This window comes from Pseudopipra pipra, chromosome 21, assembly GCF_036250125.1.
Source record: "Pseudopipra pipra isolate bDixPip1 chromosome 21, bDixPip1.hap1, whole genome shotgun sequence".
Classification (NCBI taxonomy): Eukaryota; Metazoa; Chordata; class Aves; order Passeriformes; family Pipridae; genus Pseudopipra; species Pseudopipra pipra.
Window position 1 is genome coordinate 1,954,428 of NC_087569.1, and position 27,396 is coordinate 1,981,823.

The window sequence follows — 27,396 nt, forward strand, 5'->3', positions numbered from 1 at the left end:
CCCCAACAGCCTGTGTAATTTCTCACTTTGAACTTGAAAAGAAGGCAGGATGCTGGGGAGCAAGAGAAACCCTTTAGTAGTTTCTTTTCTTTGCCAAAGTTGAGTTTCATTAGACAAGTTTGGGTGGGAAAAGTTGTTTTCCCTGGACACCGTCCTGGCACAGCCCGGCTGGGATGGGTGGACAGCAGGACGGTGGGAGCAGACAGCTGGACACAGGATGGGCTGTGTCCACTTTGGGTGTGAGAACGAGGATCTCGAGGATTTTGAAGGGGAAATTGTGCTCACACCAGCATCGTATAGGTTTGGTGTGACAGGGGGACTCCTGAGCTCTGGTAATGTGAGGATGAAGCCAGACTGTGTGGAATTAGACATAAAATTTGCTCTCACTCCAGTTGTGTGGAGGTAAATTAAGTGTGTGTTGTTCTGTAGCATGTTTCTTCAGACGACTACACGTTTTACAATTGTGTTTCAAAGCAAAGGACTGAGGCTTCAGGTTTGATTTCTGTTCCAGCCTGCTGGGGAGTCTTAAGATGAATATTAAGAATCTGTGCCTTTGTTTTTTCACTGTGATAAGTGATGCTTTTCTCCCTGCCCTTCCCTCCTGCCTTGTCTCTTGTAAAGAACTTTTATATTTGTTATTAGGAATTCTATAAAAGAGGTTTCATCGTGGTCTTTTTGTTTTATTCCTTTTTTGTTCCTGCAGTTACATTTTCTAATACCCATTAGCAATGCAGTAAGTCTATTCTGGCAGATTATTTAGTTTTATCTTTGGGTTGGCTTGAATTTGGAGAGACTACAATCGATGTGGGCATTGGATTTTAAGAATTGTTCTGTAATGACTGCAATAGCTTTATATCACTGCTAATTCTGAACTCCAGGAACCTGTTCCCTGTCTCCACAGCTTTGGCTGAGCAAACTTTGCTCTGAATGGCACCATGACTGCTTGATGAAACAGGGAACAGTCTATTTGCAGCAAATCTAGCATAGAGTGGGTGGATCTCTGACTAATTGATAATCTACATGAGTTTCTACGAAATTCTGGAATCTGTGGAATCAAACTGGACCTTGCTTTTGTGCCTGTACCTTTGACAAGTTTCTCCCCAAATGTGCAGGACTGAATTTGCCTGTCACCAAAAGGCTAAACCATGAATGTCCTTGAATTTGACTTCCAAAATACCTGCTGCATGTTGATGTGTGAACACAGCACTTTGCTGAACCTGGGAATCCAGCTGAAAAATAAGAAGACAGCTCTGCAACACCACACCTGTTGGTGATTCTTGCTTTTGATTTTCTTTTTAAATGCATCCCACCAGTGAAATTGCATCCCATCAGTGAAATCTCTCACTTAACTCATCAAGACAGCAAAAGACCCTCACAAATATATATATTGTGGGGGACAAAAGACAAAATGTGATGATTAAGTGTAAAATAGTAGGATTTTCTTTTGTCTAGAATACCAGAGTTTTGGCTCTACAAAGGAAGATTGGCTTGCTATTATCTTGTGGTTTTTTGGCAGGTGGTTGACTTCAGGAAGTTCAGATGGATTATCTGGGAGGCAAATACAGAGTTAGCACCTCTGAAATATCTGGTGGGTATAAAACCACCACCTGAACATTAGCCTGGGGGAGGATCTTGTGTGGGGATATTTCTGCTTTGGAGCAAGGGACAGAGGATGGTCTAACTGGGAGATAAACAGGAGGTCTAAATGGAAATTAATGGAAATTCAGTTGCAAAATAAAAAGGGGTTTTTTATGCATTTCTGAATCAGCAAGTGGAAAGGCTGATGATGCTTGTGAATCTTTTCTTCCTGTAGGTAACTGAAGACCTGCTGAAGGTAATAAACTCTCTCACTGCTGAGCATCAGAGGAATCCCAGGAGTTCCTGAATTTCTCACAGGTATGAAAACATTTATTAGAGATGTTACTGCAAGAGTTGGGGCAAAATCACCTATTTTGGTTGGTTTAGTAAAGATAAACAGCCACCAGGTTGGGGTTGTGGAGCTCTTGTTGCCTCTGCAGCTCAGTAGGAGACTCTCAGGTTTACATAGTTTACCCAAGATCAAAATGAGCCTAATATTCCAAACTTCTCTGTGTATATTATCCATTGTATTATATCTCCATCCTGTAGATCTATGGAAACAGTAAACAAGAGAAGTCATTCTTCTGGGTGGAGAATGAAACTCTCCTGATAACTTTAAAAGACAAAACAGGAAGTGTCATTTTAAAATGTTTACCCAGGATGAAGTAATGGTTTCTAATGCCCCAGCACAGCCACAGCCTGGGGTGGTTTGCCACAGGGCAGACAGGGACCTGGGACCATGCCAGCTTCAGGAAGCAGAGTTCAGGCTCTCTGTGAATCCCAGGGCATATTCCAGAGCAAGCCAAGCCAATAACTGGGTCTTGGCAGTAATCAGACTTTCAGGTTCTCAAAATGCTGACACGTATCAGTCCAGAGGAACCCAAAGACCGAAGATATTTTCCTTTGAAATCTGACCAAAGGCTCCCTTCTCATATTTTCCCTGAGGGGAGCAGAATCCACCAATCAGGAAGCTCTGCCAACTTTGGTAGACACAAGTTTCCAAACACTGCTGGTGCTGTAGAGTTAAACCAAAAGCCCTTTCAGGTGATTTATGTGTCTGCTCTGCCTGAGACGTTGTGAAATCCCTGCAGCCTAAGAGAGTCCGTGGGGAACTGGCCCCTGTTGTTGGAAGAGAGTCCATTGCAGGAGGCATTTTCATTTTGATTCGTTGCCTTTTTCCAGTGTTTTCCTGGAAGACTTTCAGCAGCTCTAATTCTGCCTTGTGGTGGCAGCCACCTCAGGGCCCATCCTGGCACACTGACTGTGTGCTCGTGGCACTCAGCCCTGTTTTAGGCAGTGCCTAAAGGCCACCACAGAGCTCCAGCTGCTCACTGGGCTAAGGCATGTGTTTGCTTGTTTAGATTTGCTTAGTTTTGGGTCCGAGTCACCTGTGCCAGGCTCTGTAAGGCAGGAAAAGGTGGCTCCCTAACCAGGGATGGCCCAACCAAGACTGTGCAAAGACAAGGAAACAGCTTTGCCTTAACAGGATGGGCTTTGGTGCCAAAGTGTTTTTAGTGGTTTATGTATTGCCCAGTTTTTTCAAGCACTGAAGAAGCACTTTAGGGTAGGATTTGGTAGGTACTCAAACCAACAGCTTTCAGGTGAGCTTCTCCCACGGGTGGAAGGTGACAGTAAGGGACAAAGTGTGCGGGTTCATAGGCTACGGCTGAAGTTTGGAGGGAGCAGGGCTGGGAGGTTTGATCTGTTCCTTCTCTTACTCCAGTCATCCTAAACAAGGTCAGGGTACAGTAGGATAAATTTAGTATCTCACTAAACCATAGAGAGGAGTTGAGTACTTGCAGGTCCACAGTGAACACAGACCTCTGTCCATCTTGTGGAGAATGTTTTCATTCCCAGGAGTCTGATCAGTCATGGGTTTTGCTGATGTCTTGTGTGTGTTGAGCTGATTGTTTAATGGTCCAAATGGCCCCTGGTTGTTCAGTATCTCTGTATCTCACAGACTTAACTGTTCTTCGGTTGTCTGGGGTTGTTTTGTATTTTTGTCATGTTTGTAAGAGCAGTTTATAAATGAGGAATCCAGTCACAGAAACATGACATTCAGGACTGTATGGAGCTGCTGAAGGAGGAGGGGATGAGCCCTCAGCTGTGGTTCCCCAAATTCATCCTTTTCCCCAGCCTGGCAGGCACCACTGCAGGGCTGATGTTTTAGAGACCAAGTACCCAGGTGACTCAGGAAGGAGAGGAGAGATGCAGAGTAACATGTCCAGCCCCAGAGCTGGTGGCTTCAAACCATGAATAACTCCTGTTTTCCAGGAATCCATTCTAACACTACTAGAGCTTAAGCTGCTCTTTACCCAAACAAAAGACTTATCCCTTTTGGGTTGCAATGTAGCACTTCTGCCTGCCCTAAATTCACTTAATTTTAACTTAATCGCTCCGTATTCTTTAATGTTTCGGTGAAACTGCCACATTGCTGTCTCAGCAGTAGTAGTGAGGAGTTGAAAGGAGCTAATCATGCTGTGTAGCTCAATGCCTTGTGGTTTATTATTAAGAATAAAGACAAGCACTCCCCTATTTTATCTCTAATGTGCAGTTTACTTAATTCCTAATCCTCTGAAGAGATGCTGTTCTTCCAAACGGTTTGGCTTCTGCCTGGCTTTCAAGCTGCACATGAAACTTAAAAGCTGAACTGCTCGGTGCTGAGAGAATTTTAATGAATGCATGCATGAGCCAGTCTTCATTAGCTGCTCCTTAAACATTCAGGGAGAGAAGTTTTCCTGGTGTGCTTAGTTGGAATTATTGCTTTGCTGTTGTGTGGAACGGCCACTGAGTCAAGATGCTGAGCAAACACACCCACAGACTGAGAGCTGAGTTCTTTAAGTGTTGGGAACTGTCTGAAATACCTGTCCTTCCTCGGCTGCCAGTTCTTTTCTTAGCCTGACTGCTGCCTCCTCCCTGATATTTCCATAGCTCCTGCCTCCTCCCCGTTATTTCCCCAGCTCCTGCTAAATCTGGCTGCTGAGTTCACTGAGGACAGGGGGCTGTGGGACGAGTTAACGAGCTCTGCAAGCAGCTACATCATTACAGTGATACTTCTCTTTCTTTTCAATGTGTTACAGTGCAAAGGTATTTAGCAAACAGTTTAACAAGCTTCATCTGCAGAATTTTGGCATTGTTGTGTTTTCACTTGTGGAAGAACTTGTCTCTGTTCAGCCTCTGGAATAAAAGCTCCAAAAATTCCATGATGACCTCTGTACTCAGCTTAAATTTTCAAACTGCACAGAGTCACCCAAGCTCATTGTTTTAGAGTATTATTTCCATTGCCCCTCTCTTTTGGGTGCATTTAATTTTAGCCTCTTGCAATTTTCCTGTTTCAGCAATAGCCCCCAGATTCATCTTGCTCCACTCAGCTAATTGGATCAACACATTATATTTATTGTAGGGTATTGATTTGATAATACCAATCTTCCACTCTTAACTGTAATCTCATATTTCTCTGCCCTCAAAGCAGCCCTGCTAAATGTCCCCCCGCCCCACCTTTGCACTTGGACTTCATATAAAACCACAGCAATGATTAACAGCCCTGAAGCCACTGATGCTCTGCCCTGCAGTCCCCTTCAGGAGCACTGAAGGCTGAGGCAAAGGTGTTGGATCTCCCACATCTCCTAATGGCTGCTCCATGCTGACAGAAATGACCTCCCAAAATCTGGAGCTTGTGTTTCTGCAGGTGGTTAGTCACCTGGGTGCTTAGCCTTGGTACCTTTGGAGAAGGTTAAATACCTCGAATATTTGCTTGCCTGTACTCACTCTTCAATGTTCAGACTTCTGGCAAGAGCTCAACATCCCAGTTCCCTGGTGACCTGTGGAAATCTCTGCCTAAGTGTCTAAAGCATATAAATCTTCAGCTTTTCATAGAGTCAAGAAATGTTTTCAATGAGACAAAGTCTGATTCACTGAAATGAGCAGCTTTTCAGGAACTGTGGCAAGCAGAATCTTTGTGATCCTCTGTGTAAAGCAAGTGCTTTGCTGTGTGACAGTCAGGGTGCAGGTTCAGGTATTATGGACTCTGCAGAGTTTGAAGCTTCATGTCCATCTTTATTTTGACTCCTGAAAAACCACATTCATTATGTAGACTGCATTCTCTGAAAGGCTGGAATTGTGCTCTGCACTGGCCAGAGGTTTTCCTCAGCTTCTCCTCAAGTGAGCTGAGACTTCCTCCAGCCTGAGCTGCCTTTGCTTGTCTATGGGTGCCCCTGACCATGGTGAGGCTCCATCAGCCATCCTGCTCCACACCAAGGCTTATCCTTTGCAAGGAGCTGCTTGCCCTTGGGATCCTGGCAGATCTCCCATCTCCTCCAAAACAGGACTGCAGCAATGCCTTGTTTTGGCAGAGGGGAAACGGGAAGCAGAATGGTCTGTCTGTCCCTTGGTTACAGCACGGTGTTAATAACACCAAGGTTGTGGGTTTAATCCCTGTCCAGCCCAGTCATGGAAGAGTTGGACTCGATGATCCTCGTGGGTCCCTTCCAACTCAGAGGATTCTGTGATTCCATGAAACCTGCTGTGCAGTCCAGAGCAGAGGCTGATGTGCTCACACAGGGGAGAGCAGTCTCCAGGTGTAGGCAGCTTCATTTTCTGTTTCACTTTGCAGTTGTCACAGTTTTAAAGAATATTTTCATTATTCTATGGCAGTTGTAAGACACTTCCATGGTTTGACAGCTTCTATGCCGGGTAACTACTCATCACACAGATGAATTTCTCTTTCAATATCAACATTTCACTTTTCTGAGATCCAAAGCAAGGAGAGGGCAACCATCAGGAAGTAACAGGCTGTAAACACGAGGAGTGGGAATGCTGTCACAGGGATACCAAAGGAAGATGTGACTGTGAGGGAGTGGGGTTTTTTGTGCTATTTGACATTACATTGACTAAGAATTTGGTTATGTGCTTCAGAATCACTGCTGAGAGGGGAGGGGGAAACACAGCAGAAAAATTGCTGGTTGTACCTTGCTGATGCCTAAAATCTTTCTAACATAGTACCTGCTCAACCTTAGCTATTCCTTGAGAAAATAAACCTTTTTCACTTCTTTCTGTTGTGACAGGTTATCTCTGACTGAAGTTTTACTTTTATTTATTAATAAAAAAATGCATTTCCCCCTCAGAGAAAAGAATTACTTATCACTACTCTAACTTGCTAATTCTTCTCACTTCTCTGAAGGAACAGTGCAGTAGCTGGCAGCAGTTTTTGGGAGGCCCAGCCCTGGGACTGCAAACAAATGTGTGTTCAGTCTGGGATTCTGTCTCCAAACAGCAGCAAGGCTCCTGGAATGGGAGTGTAAGTTAATTTAGGGCAAGACTTACAAGGAGTGGCTGAGGTGCCTTGTCTTGTTCAGCCTGGACAAGAGGAGGCTGAGGGGGTCTCCTGGCAGCTGCACCTTCCTTGAGGGGAGGTGCTGATCTCCTCCCTCTGACCAGGGCAGGGCACGAGGGAATGGAGTGAAGCTGCCAGGGGAAGTTCAGGTTGGACATTAGGACAAGGCTCTTCTCTGGGAGGTGGTTGGTCCCTGGAACAGGCTCCCCAGAGCAGTGCTCATGGCACCAAACGTGACAGTTCAAGGAGCATCTGGAGGACACTCTTTGTCACAAGGTTTAGTTTTTGGTGGTCCTGCAAGGAGAGGGGAATTGGACTTGTTGATCCTTGTGGGTTCCTTAAAACTGGAGGCATTCTGTGATTCAGTAACATACCATTCTTCTGACTTTGTGACGTAAATGCTTTGCAAGACAAGCAAGCACATCAGAGCATCTCTGCCACCTGGAGCCAGTGGATGTACTTTTGGGTGGAGAGGTCAGGCAGGTGTTCATGAATTGTGTGGAAACAGGCCTGGCAGCACCCACATCACAGGACAGGGAAAAGGCTCTGCTAAACAGGTTGCTGTGCAGTGAATAAATTTGTTTTAAAAAACAGAGCTTGCAAATTAGGTTTTATTTCTCATAATAGCTTCTGTAGAACTGAAGTCATGCTTGGCAATTACCTGAGGAGCATGAATGTCCTCTGGTACAACATTGTCCATGACAGTGGGCTATTACTTCATGTCAGAGCAGCTGAAAAACAGAGTTTTGCACTATTTGGTCAGGGGATTGGTGTTAAAAGCCAGATTATTATGAAAATGGGGAAAGTTTTATAGGAATGGAAGTGTCCAGTTGTGCAAAAATAAGAGCTAACAGGTGGCTAGTGCTAACCAGGCAAATAGGAATAAATGATGGTTTGGATGCAGAGCTGTTGCCTTGTTGAAGATATCTAGCAATTTAATAAGCTTCAGGAACATAAGAAATTCCTGAGGGGCCAGTTCTGCAATGCACTCTGCAAATGGACTTAATTGAGTTGTAATGAGGCTGGTTATGGGCAACTGTTCACTTAGACCAGCTCTTTACATGACTGGATTCAAACTCATGAGTGCAACGTGGATTAGAGCAGTGCTTAAAGCATTTCAGTATCAGAAAGCCATCAGAAATAAAGCAACAAAAATCAGCAATAAATAAATAAAGCATAAATAATCCTTATTTATGCTTTTTAACATCACGTTACCTTCCTGCAAATGGGTGGCTGAACCCAGCCTGCACCAGAAATGTTCCCAGTCAGTCCTGGATGTTGATCATGTTATGAGCTGGCTCAGAAATGCTCCTGTTGAGAAATGGTGTGTCAGTCTGTAACTAAAAATGACCTGAGAGGAGGTTCCACAGGGAGAGGTTTGAGGTGGGCTCCTGCTCTCTGACAGCTTCAAGGAGCCAATGGGCTGCTGAAATGGTGGCACACTCTGTGCTCCTGCAAGTAATTGATTTTATTAATAAAAAGTAATATGTTCTTAACATCCTTAAATATTAATAGCTGAATTTCTGAGTATAGCAGAGAACATTCTGATCAAGATTGAATTTTTACTTTTTCAATTCCTGTCAGTGTTTACACACGGACAGTTTAAAAGAACAGCAAATACCTTCAAACATTTATTTAGAAATAAAATTGGCTACAGGGCTGACTAGTACTGCTGAGGGTTGGGATCCCATTCTGTGACATACCAGAGGAGACTGACAATTCCCTGAATGGGAAGGGAGGGAGGGAAGATTTGATGCCACAGTGATAATTTCTATCTTAAAATACTGCTTCTGGAGGTGAGACAAGCATGTTTTAGTGAAATGCACAACTTTATTTCATCATATTTGGGGTGGAATGGAGGCAGAGTTTGAGGCTTCTGTATTAGGAGCAAGATAAAGTTATTTAAACTGCATCCCACACATCCAATCCTTTTCTCCACACTGTAGGCACAGTACTTGTCCAATTTCATTTAACTTGCCCTCAGGCTTACATGCAAATCTCTGATGAAATATAATACTATAATTACTGTCTAACTGTTCTTAAATAGGTAAAAATGACCTATCAATACGTAATAAACCGAGATAACAAAATATTTTATTCATGTTTTCTGAAAGTCTCAATTATTTCTATTTGGATATCAATTAGAGTTTGGGTTTAAAGAGAATTCAGAGCAGTAACATTCCATTCACTTACTCTGAATTAGATGGCAGTATGTTTCACTTAATATAAATTGTGTGTGATTACTTACAATCAGTTTAAATCAATAAGTTTGTGATGGATTTTTACCCTGTGCTGTGGTTTCTCAGTAATAAATCCCTTGTTTAGTCCAGAAGGCATCGCTTCTTTTGGCAGCTTTCCATGCATTTCAGTAATGAGTATTGGATAGGCACAGTTTCAGCAAATCAGCATTTAAGAAGAAAAAAAAAAGTCTCTGTAGAGGATAAACGCATTAAAAAAATCAATTTAACTCAACTAGTCCCAATTCAAATTAATAGAATACTTGGCTTTGAGAATCTGAGCCTGCTCCTTGTAACAGAAATATGTGTGTGTGTCCTGGCTAAAGAATGTGAAGGGGATGTGGTCTGGGATCCAAGGGTTGGAAGCCCTGTTACAAAATCCGTGGAGGATGGGTGCAGATGTTATTTTTATATTTGATTGATTGAGCTGAGTCACAGCCTGGCCTGGCCTGTTCCCAAGGTCGTGCCAAGCACCTGCAGGAACTGCTGTCTTTGCCCCAGAAGAGAAGACTCCCATGGACTAGAGGAGGATGCTCTGGAGAACTTGCATGGTGGTCAGAGTGCATAATAAAGATATCCCAGGCTCAAAACTGTTTGTAGTTGGGTTTTAGGAGGAGCAAGGAAAAGAGTGCCAGAGGGGGTGGCAGGGCAGCAGGCACGTCGGGATGTGACATCCTGGGGGAAGGATGGCTTGCTGGGGAGATGGGTGTGGAAGGGGTTGGTGACTTCCTTGAAGATGGAGGAAAATGTCAGAGAGGAGACCCTGAGAGGGGCCCTCCCCCTGTGTGTCAGGGGCTGCAGGGAGGGGGCAGAGGATGGAGCAGGCTCTGCTCGGGGGGCCCAGCAATGGCACAGGAGGAACGGGCAGGAACTGATGCCCAGGAAGCTCCAGCTGGACAGGAGGAAGAACTTCTTCCCTGGGCAGTGCCCCAGCTCTGAACAGGCTGCCCAGGGAGGGGCTGGAGTCTCCTCCCTGGGGAGATTCCAGAGCCCTCTGGACACAATCCTGTGCCCTGTGCTCTGGGCTGGCCCTGCCTGAGCAGGGAGGTGGGAGCAGTGACCCACTGGGGTCCCTTCCAACCTGACGCCTTTGGGATTCTGTGACACGGGCTCTAGGGATGATGGAGCCCCGGGACACAGCCTGGCTGTGGCACTGCAGCCCCCACCCCACCTACTGCTGAACTTTTGGCAGAAAACCTCTTGGTCTAAACTCTACTTAATCCCATGGGGAGTGTGATAGTAATTAATTGAACCAGAGTGGAGAAATTAGTTGTCATCTTCCTGAATGGAAAGCAGCTTCTAGGCCAGGAGGTTGTTCCTGTTCCCCATCTCTCTCTTGAGCTCTGTTCTCCAGCTCCTTTCTGCTCTGGGGTGACCACACCTGTGGGCAGCCTTTCTCCCATTTCACACTTCAGCTCCCTCTTCAAAGTCACACACTACTGCAGTGTTACTTCCCAAGGCTGAGCAGACTTCACAAAGGAATTCTTAGAAGAAATAAAGCATAGAAATGAATTCGTGAAATCCTGAGCTTCAGAGAGCACCAAAAACGTCAGGGAATGCCAAGTATTGCATGGGGAGGCAGCGAGGAGCAGTGTGGGGAAGGGGCTGTGGGAAGAGAGCAGTACAGTGGGAAACAGGCATTTGTTCTGGTGCAAACATGGTAGTTTAGGGATGACTTGGGTAAAATCACTGAACTTTGATACAATAACCAGAGTTGAAGAGATGTCCTGTCATTTTCTAGGTGCCCCGTTTCTGTGAATACATTGTCTCCTTTTCTGGAGCGTTTGGGTTGTTTGGGAAGCGAGTTGGCACTTGTGGAGCTCCTGCAGCCAGAAGGGTGGTAAGGGGGTGTTTAACAGCATGGGTTGCCTTTTTAAGGCTCTACAGATCTGCTGGCCATCTTGGTAGGAAACAGCAGCTGTTTGTGGTTGTTTCTGTTCAGCAGAACAAAAGTGTGCTGGGATGGGTGTTATGGTCCTTCCTCTGCTATGTCACTGAGGTGCTTCATGTTTGTTTACCAGACTGACCCACAACCTCCACATATGTGCTCTGTGTGCTGGCCAGCCTTCTGCCCCAGGCCTTTCCCTTGCTGCTTCTTCAGAAGTACATTATTAATTCCTGAATGTGAAGGATAATTTTGTATCTGGGCAATCTGAGTGCTCTGATTGGTAAAGTAATTGCCACTGGATCCAGGCCTTGCATCGAGGCTGACACTGAAAGAAGTGTTCAAGATGTGCATGCAAGTGTATAATTTTATGATTTTAATTCATTTGATTTAGAAGGTCATAGTATGGTTTGGGTTGGAAGGCACCTTCATGATCATGGAGTTCCCTGCCCCCACAGCATGACCCAGGTGTCCCCATCCAGTGCCAGGTCTGACTGGCAGCATGGGAGTCACTCACTTCCACTCCAGTGGAAACTAGTTTTGAGCAATACTTGCCTGTGAGCCCAGCTGAAAGTGTAATTATAGCACACAGGGAGACAGTGCTGTAATTGAACTGTTGCTGATAGGCAGTGAAAAATGACTGTCCTTTGAAGGCTGTGCCCATCCTTTTCTCTCTCTTGTGGTATCTGTTTTAAGATCAGTTTGTGGTAATCACAATAGTTGGCATTTCTCATCCTTGGAGCCTTTCAGGTCTCATCCCTTCAAGGTAATAACCACTTGGACTTCTTGACCTGTGCTTTAAGCTACTCTCAGGTGTTCCAAGGAGATACTTTAGGGAAGAAATATGTTCCCTACAGTCACTAACTCCCTTTTCTCTTGCACAACAGCAAGAGCTGCATATAAGGTGCCCTGTCCTTGTCAGTGAAGGCTCTGGTGTTCCAGTGCTGGGGCACCCCAGCCCGTGGCAATGGTGCCTAAGGGTTTGTAGTCACCTTCAGCACATTTACCACATCCAAAGTAGGGCAGATGGAAATGGCTTCTTGTGAGGAAAGCACCTACCTGTGGTTTGTTTTATTGCTTAAGACCATTTGCCAGCACATCACAGCTCAATGTGCCTTTTTTCTTCCCATGCCTTTTTGGCAAATATTTGGGTGATCCAGTACCTGCAAAAGTTTTGCATAACTGCTGGCAAAATCCCTGCACTCCTGCTGAAGCCTCTGGTTTCAGGAGGAAAGAGTGCTACAGGCTGAATCCTGGGTTTTGTGGGGGTTTTGAGGGGGTGGGGAAAGATATTCAAGAAAAGTCACTAAACTTTCCGCTCGGGAATGGGAGCTGGTGGTGCAGGATGCTCTGCTGGATCGTGGGTCTCCTCTCCTGTCTGCCAGTGCAAAGTGGTGCAGATCAGTGTAATCAGCACATTGTGTCTGTGTGAACAAGCTTGCTGTTCCCCCAGCCCTTCCATGGGAGGAGTGGATGGTTGTGGTGTGGGTAGGTGTGAACACCTCGAGGTTTGCAGTTTGGAAATGTGGTTTCTCCTCTGCCTTTTAGAGCTGCAGTGCTTTCCTGGACTCATCTGCAGGATGTCACCTCCCAGATGCTTTTCATCTTTGGGTGGCTGTGCCCTCTGCTTCAGGCTTGCTGAACTCTTTGCCACTGTTTCAGCTGAGCTGTGTTCCTGTGGATGATGCTGCAGTTGAATGTTGAGAAATTTTGGAGGGGACTTTAACTTGCCTTAACCTTACCTTGTGCTCAGGAGTTATTTTGGGAAGATTCCGACTGAATGCCACTGACCCCTGACGGACAATGAGGCTGCAATCTGCAAAACTTCTTCCCTTTGTTCTCCTTTCTCTATGGAAAAATGTGTAAATTGGTGAATCTGAGAGCAGGGGAAGGTTTTGCTGCCTCTCCCCTCCCCGAGAGAATGGGGCAGGACAGGCCAACTCCCTGGGCTTGCTGGGGAGTGGTGTCACAGGCAGGGAATCCACCCAAACCCTGCACGTCCCTGGCACGTTGTGTTCTGTCACTGAAATTTGTGTGAAGGGAAGCTGCCTGGAGAAAGGACTCAGAGCAAGTGGAAGTATTGCTCCACCTGGACCTGGGAGGTCCCCACTCACTGCTTTATTTCTTTTATCCTTTACAAGGAATGGACAGGGAAAGTGAGAGAGGGACACACTCCACTCATAAAGAAAATCCTGCTGTAGTTTGGGAACCCAAGCAATTACAGTTGCATTCCTTTAGCTTGAGCTACTGAAGAGACAGAGAATAACTTGCAAGTGCATTTAGATTTCCCTCTCTCCAGTGCTAAACTGTTCCTTCTCTCTCGAGGAAGATGTCGAGACAGCAGCTTCTCAAAATACCTGCTGGTGAACGAGCCATCTGCTGAAGAGAACGAGTTGCTTTTACAACTCTATTTTCCATCTTTCTGTATGTACCATCGTGGCAGACTGTTTTCTGCCAAGAACTTTTGGTTCCTTTGGCAAGAGGGGACCTGACAAAAGTGCAGCCCTCTTCAACAAAGCAACTTCTTAGAAACTGAAGTCTTTGATCTACAGAAGGGACAAATTCCACCCACCCCCCTGCATCCCCGGGTTACTGGATGATTCAGGGGCTTTGAGTAGTACATATTTTAAAAAAAAAAAGGATTTCAAAGATGTTTCTTTTCCTCTCTCCCCATCCCCTCTTTCCTTTGACTCCGTGTCGAGGTGATGATACTAAATTTCTATTGCCAATAAAGATGCGACCAGCGACATACCAGTGAACTCGTGTCGAATGAGGGAGCTTTGGGGAGCTTAGCTGGGAATTTGTAGGTTGTTTACAAAGGTCCTTTTCACAGTGGCAGTGTGCTCAGATAAAATGCTGAGGGGTTGCCACAGCTCTGCTGTTTGACATTTAGCAGCTCGTATCCCGTCCGTGCCCTCTGACTCCCAGCGAGGATTGTCCGCGCGGTTTGTGCCGCAGCGCGGCTTCATTTCCATCGCAGACTGCGGCCACTGCTGCTCCACAAATACCCCTTCGGGCACTCGGGTTTCTCAGCCGAGGAACTTAAAAGGAGACTGGAGGCGATGCTCGGGATCGATGTCTCCGGGAGAGCTCGGGTTGTGCCCGGAGGCTCCCACATTTTGTCACTGACCTGGGCTTAGTTCAGAATTGCCCCCGCAATGTTCTTCCCACGCGATTTTTTTCCCTTCGTACCAAAGGCAGGCTTTGAGCTGGTGTTTTATGCTGTGCCTCCTCTCCCTGTTGGGCACAGGGAGGATTCCTCTGCTAAAACAACACAGGATCGAGTGCTTTCTCCCGAGGGAGCTGAGGCGGTGCCCGGGGGGACTTTGGGAGCCCTCTTGAGCTGTGGCTTCAGGGAGCCTCTGGCTCTGTCCTCTCATTTTCCTTGTTGATCCATGTCAAATGAGCATGGATAAAGCTGCTCTGAGGCTGCAGCAGGGTCGGGCTGGAGCAGGAACTCCTCTGAGGAGAGGAGCAGTTGGCTCCTGCCATGGCTGAGCGCGTCTGAAGAGCATGAAGGAATTTGGGATGCACAGCCTGTGATGTCTTTCATCTTGCCACTGCTTTACCCTACAGGATCCTTTCTGGGTGCTTTGAAATTTTTCAGGATTAAAAGAGGCTCTCCAGTGACCTTTTCACTTGCCCTCCTGTTCCAGTGAGGGAGGGTGTCTTGGATTTTTGGGCTGTTAACATGGTGATGCTTTTAACGCAGAGAAGTTGTTTGTTTTCGGTTTTCTCCTCTTTCCTTTCTATTTTTTTCAGATAGTTAAATTAGGCTGGTTCCAGCCTAGCTTTATGCCAAAGCTTTTCTCTCTGTCCTGAAGGGCTGAAGGCATAATTACGACTTTCTTATTTAAATTCTAAAATTACCTTTCAAATCTTACCTTTTCATTTCTTTTGTAAAAGTCTTCTCTGGCCTTTTGAGGGATGAGCAAAGACAGTTTCAGTAGTGCAGTGTGTTACTAAAAGGCTGTAAATCGCTCCCTTCACTCCTAACACAGAATTTGCATAATCCCAAATCATGGCATTGAAGAGTAACTGAACTGGGCTGGATTCTGGTGAAGTGGGATCCATGTCCAGTGTCTGGAGGTTGTCCATGTCCAGTGTCCAGTCCATGTCCAGTGTCCATGTCCAGTGTCCATGTCCAGTGGTTCTGGAGGGACATGGTTTGCTTGTTCACCCTTCATGATGAGGTTTGCTTTATATTTGGTTGGCCAAAATAGAGCAAGGAACCCTCTGGGTCAGTTCATCCTTGGATTGATCCTGTGGAAAAGGGCTGCTTCCTTCATGGAGAGCTGGAAACACTGAGATGCAGGGCAGCCCCCCATGAGCAGCAAGGGAGGAGTGGGGAGCAGACCCACAGCCCAGCCCCAGAATCCTGGAGAGGCTCAGAGGGGCATAAGGAGAGAGAAGCCCCTTGCTTTATCCCTGCCTTCCTCCTTTTGTGTCCACCCAGGAATGGCAGTAGTTGTTTCCAACCCTTTTATTTGGATCTGTCACACCTGGGGCATTTCTGGTTTTGCTGTTGCAGAATTTCACCTGCTCTGGTTTGGTTTCTCCTAAGCCAGCTCTGGAGGTTCAGTGTGCTCCTGGGATTCTTCCTTGAAAGGGCAGGAGAAGCAGATCCATCTCTCAGCTCCCAGGATACTGTGACATAAATCAGCCATCCAAACATGTCTGCTATGGAGGCAGGTCTGCTTTTTGATTATCTACCTTATTACCAAATATATTGCTCTCAGGCAAGTGGAGGGAACCTTTTCCTTGCTGAAGGCTGTGGAGACCATTCAAATACCTGTGACAAGCTGTACATTAAACCACACAGTTTTGGCTCCCCCCTTTGTGTTACTATTGAAGAATTTTGCTGTGGGCTTTATGAAATAAGCAGCTTAGTTGTAGTCAGCCAGAGGGCTGCACATCCACCCCAGCAGCTTCACAGGCTAATAAGCTTTCCCTTAATGGTGTCTATAAAGCTGATGCTGCTGGAGTTGTAATGTTATTTCTCAACTGGAAGTGGGATCCTTCCAGACGTGCCTGCCGTGTTTTCCCAGCTGAATTAGCCCCTGCTAAGCAGCCCTACCTTCATGTTGGTGGTAACTGAGGGTGTCTTTTGGAGGAGGATGGCCAGAAAATAGCCCTGAGCACTGGCCCAATGTGTACCCCAAGGGGAAGAGACAGGTCACAATTGCACACATGCATTGGGATTTGGAAACTGTGAAAAGCAGGCATTCCTTCTGAGAAGAAACTAAGTTTTGGCAGATGTCCTGTGGGCCATGCAAAATCTTTTCAAAGAATTAGATTTTAACTTTTTTAAGGGAGTCTTGAGCAGTGTCAAGTGACTTAAAATATGACAAAGCTTTTCTGTTAATGAGGCACTGAAGTGATTCATCTTCAGAGGGAGCAGCATCTTCATCTCTGGTGGCTGCTAAGGGCACATTGGGTAAACACCTTTTGGGAATGATGGGGCTTCCAGATGATCCTGTCCAAGGCAGGGGCACAGATAAGGAAAACTTATTCTCTTCCTGCCCTCTTGCCTTACCTTGTGAGTTTGTGGCTTTGCTAGGACTTCAGGTAGGTTATGGGGGAAGTCTGTGTGTGTTGTATGGAACCTTATCTCCCACAAACTTTGAAGGAAACATCCCTGAGGAACCTGGTCTGGTGGAAGGTGTCTCTGCCCAGGCAGGGATGTTGGAATGAAATGAGCTTTAAGGTCCCTTTCATCCCAAACCATTCTGGAATTCTATGATCTGCCTCCCTCAAATTAGTGGCAAGTTATGTAAAGGAGGGGGTGTGTAGGAAAAACCCTAATGAAAGCATGTAATAGTTTTTGCAAGCAGTTCAGTAGGAGATAGCTTTTTGGCTCTAGAGAGAGTAAACAACTAGAAAATTATGGTCATTTGACAGCAGGAAATCTATTTTTTGTCATTACTGTGTATTGGAGACATCAGTGAATGAGGCTGTTTAAGCCTTGCTCAGTCACCAGCCCACGCAGGATCACGTTCTTCTTTGCTCTTTCTTCTTTGCTCTCTCTCTTCATTTCATTGCATTGCTGAGATTGACAGATTCAAGTATGAAAGGCTTTCAATAGGTGATCATTCCCATCTCAAGGATTTGCCTGGCTTCTTAGTTTTCAAATCTCATTTTGGAACACATTGCATTAAATTACCCAAAATTACCGAGCACTTTAATTACTTTTTTTTTTTTTTAACCCAGCCATTCTTATCTACTGCTGTTGCTTACAGACTATGGAGGAAAGTGGAGTAGTTTGCTGATGCAATACCACATTCCCTGAGTGTTTTGTGCTTCAAGAGATGAAGAGAAGTTCCCCAGCTACTGCCCTGGGAAGCCCAATGACACCCCCAGTGCCAGAAGTCCAGGTTGCTGTAGGACTCTTCCTTTGGCAGTGTCCCACATCTGAGGAGACTGAAGAGCCAGCTGTGTCTCTTGAGCTTCTTTTGCAGAGGGGAAGAAGCCCCTCGTTGATTTGGAGATGGAGATGAATGGGTTGTGTTATCCTTTTAGGTGTTGCTCCTAATCCTGTCAGCCTTGACTTGCTGCTGATGTAAAGTTTTGTCACCTGGGAAGGAGAAGGAAAGGAAAGCAGAGCAAAATGGAGCAAGAGGTGAATTTACGAAGCTTCTAATAAAAAAAGGATAGTGATGAGGAAAGAATTGTTGTTTGTAATTGGAAGGCTGTGGGATCTTCCCATCCAAATTACCATTTCTAATTGACTTGGAGGAGAGTGCTCCGTGGTTTTCCTGCAGTGGTGTTGCTAGGAAGTGTTGCTAAGCAACTACTCAATGACTGAACCGACCTTTAAGATAAATATATGTATTTTCTCCCCATTTTGATGCTGGAGAGCAAACCTCTATTTTGTCTCTGGTACTGGCCTTTCTCTGGGCAGTTGGAGCTGTTTGGGTGTGGGAATTGCTAAATAATAGTCTGCTTAAGATGTGGCAAAGCTGTTCTGTAGCACAACCTTTTTGTCTGTAGCATTCTCAGCAGCTCGACTCCTTTCTTGCGATGTGAGCAGCAAAACTTGGCAAACAACATCTTGAATGATTTATCTGATTAATTGAGTGATCTTTATAGAATAAATCATTGAAGGATCATCCTTCACTGTTCACTGGGGTGCAGGGGCGGGCAGGGCAGAAGCAGAGCACGGGATGGCTGTTGGTGCAGTGTGACAAACAGGATTGAAACACTCCCATGGTCAGGCCTTCTCCTAAGAATCCTGGTGGCCCAGCACAAAGCAGCTGCTGGGACCTCTCAGGAGCATTTTGCTTTCACCAGCTGTCTGTGAAGCAAATCTCTTTGTTTATTATCGTGTTCAAATGAATTCATGCTCATAATTTCTTGAATGCCTTTGCCTGTCCAAAAATGTGTCACATGTTTAATTTTGTATTTCTAGAGGAACGATTAGAATAATCTGTCAGGCTCTAATTTAAAAGTACCTCTAGTTAAAGACAACTTGCAGAAAGCTTTAGAGGTATTCTGGGTTTTTCCTTGGCTGAGGCTGAAGTCCCACAATTCCAAGGCTTGCTGAGGGAATGTTGAGTGCCAGCCATGGAAGAGTCCTGAACTTTGTCTGTGGTCCTTCTTCCCTTTCCATGAAGAAATTTTCCTGATATCCAACTTAAACCTCCCCTGGCACAGCTTGAGGCCGTTTCCTCCAATCCTGTCCCTTGTTCCCTGGGAGCAGAGCCCGACCAGAGAACAGATATGGAAGGGCAGCTTCTCCTCCTCAGAATGCCCTGGCAGAGGTTGGTGTCCTTCAGGGATGGGTGGGAGGTTCCTTTCCAGCTGAAAGGGGAGAGGAGGAGGAGGATCTTGGGCAGACCAGGTTGTTTTGGTGCTGGGAGCTGGATGGTGCTGTCCCCTCTTGCAAACCCTTGACTGAAAGAAGAGAAGTCAAGGCAAGGAAAAGCGTGAACCACCTGCAAGAACCTCTGAGGAGGGAGAACAGGGAGCAGCCAGGGGCTGCAGGGAGGCAGGTTTTGCTTGGCCAGTGCTCAGCAGCCACAACCTGCCATGTGCTGTGTGCTCTGTTCCCTCCTTTCCTCCCCCAGCCAGGCCTGTGAAGAGCAACACTCCCTCCCCACCTCTGAACTTCCCAGTAACTTCACAACTGTCCCTGGGCCCAAGTGTAACCAGGCTTGGAGGGTGCTGTGCTTACTTTTTAAAGTCTTTTTGACAACCTCCTTCAGCCCTGTTGAACTTCAGATCTCTTCTTCCCCAGACATTGCCCCTCCAGACCCGGTTCCTTGCAGTGTTTGCCCACCCGGCTGACACAGTGCTTGTCTGGCACTAAACCCAGCCATCCCCCCTGCCCAAACTCACTTAACCACTGGGAGTTCCCAGCTCTTTTAGCTGACAAGGGTTTCCCACTGCCTGCCTCTGCTGTGCTTGTCACCCAGGAGGATGTCCCTGGATTTTGCTTTTCCAGAATTTAGGCATCCAACCTGTCTGTCTGTATGTTGAAAGACAGGCTGTTCCTGGTGGTGTTATCCATCCTCTGTTCAACATCTGTCACAGGGAGGGGGATTGACTTTCTCCTCTGGCTGCAGCCAGGTCAGAGTAGCTGTGTCTGAGCAGAGCAGTGCAGGTGAGAATGAGCAGAGTCTTGCAGTGAATAATTCCAAAATAATTGCCAAAAGAGAGTGGCTTTTGCAGCTCTCCGTGCACTGTAGGACCTGTTCCTACACATGTAGCAAGGACTGGGGATGATTAGCATGAAATTGAATTTTGTGTTAATCAATCTCAGGCAGAAGTACAGCACAGGACTGACTAACACATAATTTCATTCCTTTCCTTCCCTTAAATAATAGAGCTGCAGACTGGAAGGGGAACAGCTGCTCCTGTGGGTCACAGGGAAGAGTCAGTGCTGTGAGTGACCTGTGCAAGGGAACAGAATTCACATTCAGTGAAGCAACCCAAGGCTCTCCTGGTGATGAGGTGGAGGCTGGTTTATTAGCATTTGGGTTTGTCCTTGCTCCTAGCTCAGTGTTCAGGAACAACAGTTGTTTTAAATTAAGAGAAAGAATACTTCCAGAAGGGAAGTATTAGAGGTCTTGGACAGGCTATTGTGTGGATATTCTGTTGCCAAATTTTAAAACCTGATAGAGTTTAATAACATGGTTATCAAAAAAAAGTCTTCTGTGTGAATGTAGAAATGGATAGAAATGGACATTTCTTATCCCTTGTTTGGAGAAAGCACCTTCCAGAGGCTGAAGGGCTCAGTTGTCTGTACAAAGTCCACATTCCACAAATACCTCTCAGTACATGTGTAGTCACAGTCAGATTAGGGGAAATCATAGAATAGAATCACTTAGGTTGCAAAAGACCTTTAAGCTCATCAAATCCAACCATTCCCCCAGCACTGCCAAGGCCACCACTAAACCATGTCCCCAAGTGCCACATCCACGTGTCTGTTAAACCCCTCCAGGGATGGGGACTCCACCTGTGCTCTGGGCAGCTGGGCCAGGGCTGGGCAACCCTTTCCATGAAGAAATTTTCCCCATATCCAACCTGGCACAGCTGGAGGCCGTTCCCTCTCCTCCTGTCCCTTGTTCCCTGGGAGCAGAGCCCGACCCCCCCCGGCTCCCCCCTCCTGTCAGGGGGTTGCAGAGCCAGAAGGTCCCCCCTGAGCCTCCTTTTCTCCAGGCTGAGCCCCCCCAGCTCCCTCAGCTGCTCCTGCTGCTCCAGCCCCTTCCCAGCTCTGTTCCCTTCCCTGCACACACTCCAGACCCTCAATGTCTTTCTTATCCTCAGGGGCCCAAAACTGCCTCCTGGGCTGGAGGTGCCTCAGCAGTGCCAGCACAGGGACAGTCCCTGCCCTGGTCCTGCTGCCACACCATGGCTGGGACAAGCCAACTTACTTTTCTAAAACTTAATTTCTGAGAAAGAGAGGCTTTCATTCTCTTTCCAGTGTTTAATGCCAATCAGTTGCTAAACATTTTATTGAGCTTTCCAGTTCTTCTCAAAACGATGAAAACACAGTTGATTTGATGTTTTGATTTGTGTACCCCTATAAAACCTAGACAACATTAGCAAATAAAAGTCATTTGTATTTGGCTTTACAGTGTTAAGTAGACTTACTACAATATACCTTCAGTCCTTCCTGCAGGGCACTGTCTAGTGCAGGAGGTTCTATTGTGGTGGTGTTCAGAATTTACTGAACACTTATGGGTGTTGTTCAGAAATTACTCCTAATTGAAATGGAACAAAACTGGCTAAGGTACATAACTGGAGAAAGCATTCAAAATTCTACAGCTTGCCACAGACTACCACGGCTTTCAGAATGTATTGATTTTGCCACATTAAACACTGTATGTGATATCAGGGCCTAAGATTGAGAACACGTAGAATGAATAATTTACCACTTAGAGAGAGTGAGCCTGGCTACAGGAGTAAGGAGAAAAACAGCCCTGTGAGCTGAGCCTCTGCTCTCAAAGCTGAGAGCTTTTTGGAAGTGGGAGCATCTGATGTTGAAAGACCCCTGGAGGGTGAGGTTTCTACGTGAGAAATTCTACAGAGCAAGTAAGAAACGTGTCTCTCTCATCTCGTGGCTTCTCTTCCCTGCGTGGAAAGATGAGAAGCTCTACAGATGCATCTTTGACCCGGGCAAAGCTCTGGGTCATCCTGCTTGAAGAAGACAGGACTGGGGTTAAGGTTCAAACTCTGGTGCCTCATGTGGGTCCTGTCAGTTTGTAGAGGTCAGTCAGGAGAGAGGGAGACTTGCACATCAAAGGGGAACACCTGGTGTTGGAAAAGCTGCCTCCTGTTTAACTCCTTCAGGCTTTGTGGGCAGGTTTGTTGCCACAAGCAGTGAGAAGACTGATGAGAGCCTTCTCTCACTTCCTGTTGTTTGGGCTCAAGGAGGGATCTGTCTGCAACAGAGGGTTACCTCACACAGCTCCTCTGACCTTGGGATCGTTTTGCAAAATGACTCATGAGAACTGCAGGTGTACCAGTTCTGTGGAAAAATGAAAACTTGGTACCTGCCCAGAACTTAACCAACAGAGATGATTTTCAACAGAGCTGCTCAGCATCTGCAGGGCTGTTTGCTGGGAGGTTCTGACTTGCTCGTTTGAGATTGTTATTTAAAAGGTAGCAATTCCTCACCTCTTCCCTCACCCAAAACACACAGTGCTCTGCCTCCCTGCAGCATTCTTTCCTTTTCTTTAGGAGGAGGACAGAATGGAATCAAGGCAGCTGATAATGCATAACAATTAACATACATTTGAAGTAAAACAGCGAGTTGTCACTTAGTATGACAAGTGGAGGAGGAAATTGGAAGTTGATAAACATGAATTGTTAATATTTTTCTACAAGGAAACTATGGGAAGATACATGGTAGAGAAATGGATTCCTTCCTCCTCCTCCTCTCTCTCTCCTTAGCCTCCCTTTACCTTGTGGTTCAGAAAGTGTCACTTTTTACTGATCAGGGCCCCAAAACCAAAACAAGCTGCAAACGACTCATCCCTGCTCGGTGTTGTTTCTGAGCACATGGTTTCACTACCCTGGGCCTTTAATTTCCCTCTCTCTGTAGAAGGGAACGACCTCACATCTCTGCTCAGATGCAGAGCCTGAGGAAATTATGGAAACAGAATTCTGTTTGCAAATTGTATTTGAATCCCTGAGCAGGAACCTGATAACGTTTCCAAGGTTTTTCTAATCACAGTTACAGCCAAATGTTGGTGTCTCTGCTGAAACACAGACACTGGGGGGGAAGTGAAAGGATGTTCTGTGAAACTCTGGGATATGTAGGAATGCTGATACAGTAATTGCAGTGAATGGTTCAGCTTTTGGTTTTCCAGAATTAGCACTGCCAGCCTTTGCCTTGGCTTGGGTTTGGTTCTGAGGTACAAGTGCTGTGTCATAATGTCAAAGCACAGATTCTTTATTGTAATTACTGTTACCAGTGTAAAACCTGTATTCACTCTTCTCCTAACTCTGCCTGAAAGAGGCATCTAGTACATTGGAGTTGTGAGCTAGAATAATATCAAGAACTGGAGAGGTCTTCACTGATTAGTTTGTGCAGGGTAATAATGCAGTTGGCAGGATATTTTCTTGCAGGGCTGTAAGCAGGGGAACTAGCAGGGAAATGACAACAACTACCTGCTCAAACAGCGACTGTTCCCTCCTCCTGCACCTCTCAGAGGCTTGTAAGATCCCTGCAAAACACGGCTTTTTACTGTTTGGAAAAACTGGTACCAGTGCTGTTGTTACTTGCCCAAAGAAAATGACTTTGTTATAAAAGAAACTAAATGTTTCCAGCATAAAATGAAGAAAGGTGTTGGCTGTAGATTTGTGAATAGAGGCAAAGGAATAGCCACTGTGTGTTGGACAAAGGTTTAGGGCAGTAATTCCCTTTCCTTATCTCCTGGTGCTCCAGGAGTGTTGAGTGCAGTGTAAGACGAAGGCAGCTCCATGGGAATTGAACCTGGAGAGTTGTTCATGCCTGGTACAAGGGCCTCAGGTTGTATCTGTTCAGCAAGAAAGGAGTCCTGACTCTGTGCTGAGTGATACAGCAAAAAAAGGTGCTATTTAGAGGGTTATTGTGAAAGGACTGTTTTATTAAGTATTCTCTTGTCAGGACTGTCAGATTTTGCAATTTCCCCTTCACATCAGAAATCCTTGCTTTGGCATTTCCTATTTTTGATCTTCCAACAGAATTGACAGGACAAGAGAAAATAGCCCCAAAATGCACCAGGGGAGGTTCAAGTTGGACATTAGGAAGAGTTTCTTCACTGAAAGGGTGGTCAGGCACTGGCAGGGGCTGCCCAGGGAGGTTTGGAGTCCCCAGCCCTGGAGGTGTCCAAGGAAGGACTGGACGTGGCACTCAGTGCTCTGGGCTGGGGGACAAGGTGGGGATCAGTCTGATGATCTTGGAGGTCTGATTCTATGGATTATGTTTTCCAGGTTTGTTTCTGTAAGTGGTTTCACTTCAGGTTTTATTAGTAAACACCACCCATGGAAGACTGGCCTTTTCTAGTGGGAAAGCTTCCAAAGGTTTTATCTGCAGCAATTGCCCTCTTTCAAAGATGTTCCACCAGAAAAGAAGTGAGTGACCCTTCTTACAAGAGCATTATTCCTGCTCAGTGGCACCTCAGACAGCAGCAGGTTTTTACCCAGTCCAAGAGCTTGAAGAATCCTGAACTTGAGATTCCTCAGTAACCCAGAAGGAACACGGCTCTGCCTTGGTCTTTGCAGGGTGGGTGATGTGCATTAAAATGAAGGGGCCCAACCTGGTTTGTGCACACTGGTTTGTAAGGAGAGGGTGCTGCTCTGCAGACAGCAGGGGATGCAGGTTGGGAAGGGTGTGCTGAGCACTTTAATCCCCATCTCCTGAGGCTGCACTTAACAGAAAGGAAGGTGAGAGGCTGCAAACTGGAAATGCTCTGAAGTTTTTCTGTTCTTCTTCCAAGTTTGGCCCCAGCCCTGCTGCCAAACCAGCTCTCAAGCTGCTGAATCCAGCTCTTTCCCCTCTTTTCCTTGTTCCCACACCCTGAATATCTGTGCTGGGTTTCCACCTTGGTGCTCAGTAGCAGGATCTCTCCTAGAGCCTTGAGAAGGTGCTGGTGCTGCCCTGTGTAAAGAAACCCCCAGAGTCCCTGCTGTGCTGGCTGGGAGCACGTGGGGCTGCCCCAAGGGGATACAGATGCTGAATCCCCAAACCCATAACCCACAGTGGGACTAGTGAGTGCTCACAGGGCAGCAGAACCTTTCCCTTTCCATTCAGCCATGCACCCAATGCAATCTGCATTCCAGCAAGGAGGTGTGTTCTGAAATTAAAACAAGCTGGTGATAAGTTTAATAGGGTGATAAGTTTAATAGGATTCATGAGTTTAATCTCTCTTGACAAACTGAGTTCGCCATGATAGTGAAAGAGAGGTGTTACTAGGCAATTAAATTGCTTTAGTTTCTAGACAGGGTCTTAAATGGACAATTGGTATGAGCATATTGCCTGGTACAGTGTTTTATTACTAGATGATAAAATTATTTCCTGTTAAAAACCTTCTAAATGTGGGAAACTAAAGAATATATTCAAGCCTAAAAATGTTATTTATGTATTCATAAAAGAATGTTGGAAAAATACTAGAGAGCATTTTGCTAATTCCACTTGCCTTTTTAAATGAGACATCTTGTTATTTGGAAGCCAAAGTATTCATTTTTCTGTTAAAAATCAAAGAGGGCTTTCCACACTGGATTAGAGAGGCTTCTGGTTTTAGAAGTCCTTGCTGAAGCATATAAAATATATTGGTTAAAACTCAGAAACTGGCTGGGAGCCTCCAGCTCCAACATCTGTTCAAGAGTGAATAGAACAAAGAGCACAATGGCTGTGAGCAGAGAGGGAGATAGGATTCTTTAATTGCTAAATGGGATTTTGTGGTGCCACAGCCACTGCAGTAACTTTGAACAGCTCCCAGTAGTAAATTAAATAATGGGGCTAACATCTGTATTCTCTTATCTGCTTTCAGATTGCAGGGAATTCCTCTGGCTTGCACCAGTGGCTCTCTTTGTCCCCACGGCACACAGGGCGGGTGTGGATCGAGTTGCTGCGATAGAGCTCAGGGCTCCTCCACAGGGCCTTCAGCTCCCTGTTTGCTTTAGATAGGGCTGCTCTCAGCACCCTGGGGAGAAGGGCAGAGCAAACGGGTGGGGGCTCTGGAGTTCAGAAAGTAGAAAGGGCTGGGGGGCTGCTGGGGGTGGGTCTGCCTGCACCAGCATCTGGGTCTGACCTGAGCGGCACCTCCGAAAACAAGCTCTGAGGAATCACAGAGTCCAAGAACGTGCTGAGCTGGAGGGGACCCGCAAGGATCATCAGTCCAACCCTCAGCCCTGCACAGGCCCAGCCCCAAGAGTCCCCCCCTGGGCCCCAGAGGATCAGCCAAACCCTCCCTGAGCTCTGGCAGCCTTGGGGCTGTGCCCACTGCCCTGGGGAGCCTGGGCAGTGCCCAACCAGCCTCTGGGGGAAGAACCTTTGCCTGAGATCCAACCTGAGCCTGCCCTGACACAGCTCCAGCCATTCCCTGGGGGCTGTCCCTGGTCCCCCCAGAGCAGAGCTCAGTCCCTGCCCCTCCTCTGCCCCTGCCCAGGACGTTGTAGACTGTGATGAGTAATGTCAGAGGGCTCTGTGTGCTCTGTGTTAGAGCTTCTCATGAACCCAGATCCTCATGCACAGGTAGGCAGAGAGAGGAGGACAAATGTGTGCTAAAATGCACCACATTCTGTAGTGAGATACCTACAGTTATGTCAGGCAAGGGGGGCAGAGCAAGTATGATGACCCCCTGATGACTTCAGTAATTTACTGAAATGTCAGTAGTGTACAGACACACAGCAGAGCCCATTTATGGTCTGCAGCTTCCTCCCAAGGGGCAGCCCCACCTCTTCTCTCTGTGACCAGGGACAGCAGCCAGGGAATGGCTGGAGCTGTGTCAGGGCAGGCTCAGGTTGGATCTCAGGCAAAGGTTCTTCCCCCAGAGGCTGGTTGGGCACTGCCCAGGCTCCCCAGGGCAGTGGGCACAGCCCCAAGGCTGCCAGAGCTCAGGGAGGGTTTGGACAACGCTCTGAGGGACAGGGTGGGATTGTTGGGGTGTTTGTGCAGGGCCAGGAGTTGGACTGGATGATCCCTGTGGGTCCCTTCCAGCTCTGGATATTCCATGATTCTACTGCTGGTTTTGTGCTACTGAAGAGTAAGAACTTCGTATCACTTTCTTTTGCTTCCTCTTTAGTCCCCAGGGAGAAACATCAATGACCCATATCCACAGTACATATAATAACTTACTATAACACATCATATTCATATTCTGGAGTCTGGATGAAGAAATATTTTAGGAGGCATAGCTAAGGAAGTTAAATGTGTTTTTTCTTGTCTACAAGGGATTCCTTGGCCTCTGGAGAGGATGTTTCCTGGGTTAAAAACGAGCTGTTCTTAGGCTGTGTTTGGATAACGTCTGTTACACAGACTCTGTGACTTGCTTAGGAATGAGCATGAAAATTAATCTCCTTCTGAAGAGGATATATAGATGAGGGGAAGCTTGAGAGATTATTATATCCTGTTTGAGGGCATATCAAGTGAACAGAGCGTAATATTAGTCATAATGATACATTTCTATGTGCCATTAGCATAATATACCTGTATAGAAACTTAAAAATCTATTACTTCATTAGTGAAGAGCAGGAGCATGTTTGCTGCAATGCTTCAAACTGTCACTTTGGGCCCTGCTTAAAAGTACCAATCAGGCAGTTGTGGTTTTGACTGAAGGCAGCTGCATCTATTGCTCATAAAGCCTGTTGTATGAATTTGTCTGTCTTTGAGAGTCATCCCGAGGCTCCTGCTCTGAGGCTGTGGATGGGAAAAG

The 27,396-nt window shown here is 46.3% G+C and overlaps 1 protein-coding gene and 1 long non-coding RNA gene across 2 annotated transcripts in view; one reads left to right on the plus strand and one right to left on the minus strand.

The window, feature by feature from the left end:
- Positions 1-27,396, plus strand: part of AUTS2 (activator of transcription and developmental regulator AUTS2) — a 1,122,443-nt gene that overhangs the window by 777,940 nt on the left and 317,107 nt on the right. The gene's annotated exons all lie outside the window — the stretch shown is intronic.
- On the minus strand, positions 5,614-7,229 carry LOC135425388 (uncharacterized). Its single transcript, XR_010435588.1, has 2 exons — positions 6,901-7,229; positions 5,614-6,393 (listed from the first exon to the last, which is right to left on the minus strand). It is a non-coding gene; the product is annotated as an uncharacterized LOC135425388 (long non-coding RNA).